This window comes from Megachile rotundata, chromosome 6, assembly GCF_050947335.1.
Source record: "Megachile rotundata isolate GNS110a chromosome 6, iyMegRotu1, whole genome shotgun sequence".
Lineage (NCBI taxonomy): Eukaryota > Metazoa > Arthropoda > Insecta > Hymenoptera > Megachilidae > Megachile > Megachile rotundata.
In genome coordinates this window covers 11,597,086-11,599,887 of record NC_134988.1, presented here as the reverse complement: position 1 = coordinate 11,599,887, position 2,802 = coordinate 11,597,086, and the positions used below count along the sequence as shown (strand labels likewise).

The 2,802-nt window shown below is 34.5% G+C and overlaps 1 long non-coding RNA gene across 1 annotated transcript; it reads left to right on the top strand.

Annotated features, from left to right (window-relative positions):
- Positions 1-767: 767 nt before the first annotated feature.
- On the top strand, positions 768-1,430 carry LOC143264593 (uncharacterized). Its single transcript, XR_013038394.1, has 2 exons — positions 768-1,003; positions 1,129-1,430. It is a non-coding gene; the product is annotated as an uncharacterized LOC143264593 (long non-coding RNA).
- The last annotated feature ends 1,372 nt before the right edge of the window (positions 1,431-2,802 follow it).

Here is a 2,802-nt window from a genome sequence, read left to right as displayed (position 1 = left end):
GCGTGCATCGCGTAGCTGACGCGTGGTGGGGCGGAGGTCAGGCAGGTGCGTGCCACGGGGTCAAGCAAAGAACATTCACTGTCACGTTGCGGATATCACGCCGTGTCGACGTGTACGCACTTTCACGCGTTCCTACATTCACTTCGACCGGTGGTTGCTTCGAATCTTGTAACATTCGAGCTCGCAGCTTTGTTTAATTACCGAGCCGTCCTGATTATTGGGGATAATGAAGGGGTATCGTTTTGATTTTAATTAAGGATCGAATGGCGGACCGGCCATTGAGATGTTTTAACAGTTGCGAAATACTTATTTCGATGCTACAGTGTACAGTGCGTTACACTGTAGTAGAAATTAATAAGAGATAATGGAAGGAGGATTTATGGGATTAACTTTGTGCACTGGAGAGTATGTTCAATTAGTAATTGCATTTTTAACGAATTTGATTAATGGGTTTTCTGATGCTTAGTGCACTTTATTGGTTCAAGCTTCAAGTATAATGTTTGACGTAATTATTTGTAATTTGTGATTTTTGGGGATTTTCAGTAAAAGTAAAATTATATGTGAAAAGATAGGGTGACATTAATTTATGACTCTATGAAGTAATTTAATTTAACCTAATTTCTAATTAGGTGTTTGTTGAATTTTATAGAAGTCATCCTGTTTGTTTAATATTTGTTCAATAATTTTTAAAGAAATTGTGGTCCAACAAATATGACCAACAAGAGAAATCGATATCGGATGACATATCGACTGCCAAACAGTGAAACTGAAGACGTTACGAGTTGGCCACGAGTATTTGATATGTTAATTTTTCAAAAACAAAATCTGTCAAACTGTCAAAACGAACGTGCTTGTGAAAGAACAGTCGTGATTAATTCGATTCAAAATGAAATATCTACCTGCTCGGTTTATAAATAATGTATTGTGGAGTGGCAGAGCATTGTTCCAAAGGCAGTACGAAGCAAATGCGAAGAATTTGATACAAAGAATGAAGAAAGTGCTAGTATGATATAATTGATTACTGTAATGAAATATTGAATAATTTTTTTATGATCGTAAAAAGAATAACGTATTGTATTTTTTGTCAAGTTTGGATGTTGATAAAAGTGGGGTTTGTAATAATTTTAGGGGTGCAATTGCATAAAAGAAAAGGCCAAAGTTCGCTAAATTACAAGGACGAGGATCGGGTGGACTGCGTTCAGGCGCTTCGCTGCAGCCAAGAAATGCATCGCAGTCTTTACGTTCAAATATCAGGAATAATGATTAATAACTTGCATTCAATATACCAAAATTAACAAACTACCACTTGTGACTGCAAAATCTATTTTATGAAATTAGGAAATAATTCTGATGAAGTTTCACATTTTCTTTTTTACTTAATTTTAGCCAATGTACCTTTACTATAAATATACCTTTATTATATAAGTTTATCTACATCATTACATTATTATTTATTAGTTGAACAATTTAAAATTCAGAAAATTTCAAAACTTGCATACTTATTTCTTTTCCTACGATTTTATTTTATCAATTTATTTCTGCATTGAAGTGCAGAATCTTTACCTCCTAAAAAATCAGCCACGAATTTCATACCTTGACACTTAAATTTTTTCTCTACTTTGAAAGATATAAATTATTCATCGCTCTCATCACTGATTTTAATTTCAAGAACGACAACGTATGTTGAATATCAAAAATGAGTGACCAATTTGTCTCGATAAACACCACGAGTGAATTCAAGCAGGTTTGAAGAAACGCTTCGATTACAAGCATGCAATCGGATCATGGTAAAACTTAATAACGAGTTAGGACGTTCCCGTGCTTAAAGGAATATTTTCAAGACAATCGCGTACGAAGGAAACTTTAATAACAGAAGCGAACCATTCTGACATACCCGTGCTCGTTTTCTCTCTTAATCATTATCCTGGTTGCAAAAAAACATCCTTTGAAGGAACGTACAGTCCGGCTGGCTATATAGCCGCGAGTGAGGAATTAAATTAATATTAATCTGGAGCACATAGCCATCAAAATTCCGGGTTACGGGCCGCGATCTGCATAATTTCAGATTTCACAGGTGCCCCTTTTTATTTCGGCAAATTCAGCCCTCTTGAGTTTCGTGTCCTAGTCTCACGAACAAAGGATGCAAGAAAATCCTCTGACAAGTGATATCCTTCTGAGGTGTATTCAAACTAAAATACTGTTGCTCACGTTACAAAGTCTTGATATTAACCTTACATCAAAAGAAAAATCCTCAATTCTTAAATCTGTAACTAAAATACTGTTGCTCATGTTACACTAACAGTCTTGATATTAACCTAACATCAAAAGAAATCTTAATTCTTAAATCTGTAACTAAAATACTGTTGCTCATGTTACACTAACAGTCTTGACATTAACCTAACATCAAAAGAAACCTTAATTCTTAAATCTGTAACATATTCATTCATTCATTCATATTCATTCAATCTATAAAAATGAATCACTTAAAATCAGATAAATCAGATAAAAATTGTTTATGTACATTGAAAAAGATCAGTGAAAGATCAGTGAAATGGAACATCACTCAGAAATGTATAAATGGTAGAGGTGTCAGAAATATATGAATGTGTACCACATATCTCGTATGAACAATATGTTCCCTTCACGATATATGGTATCTACAGATTTTCGCGATTTTATCGACAGCTCTAAATAATGTAGGACACGAAACGTGTTAATTATATACGATATGCAGTGAAGTATCGGTTTCCGCTTCTGTGTCGTACACGGAAACGCATAAATCATCTAGGGAGCATCAAAAAG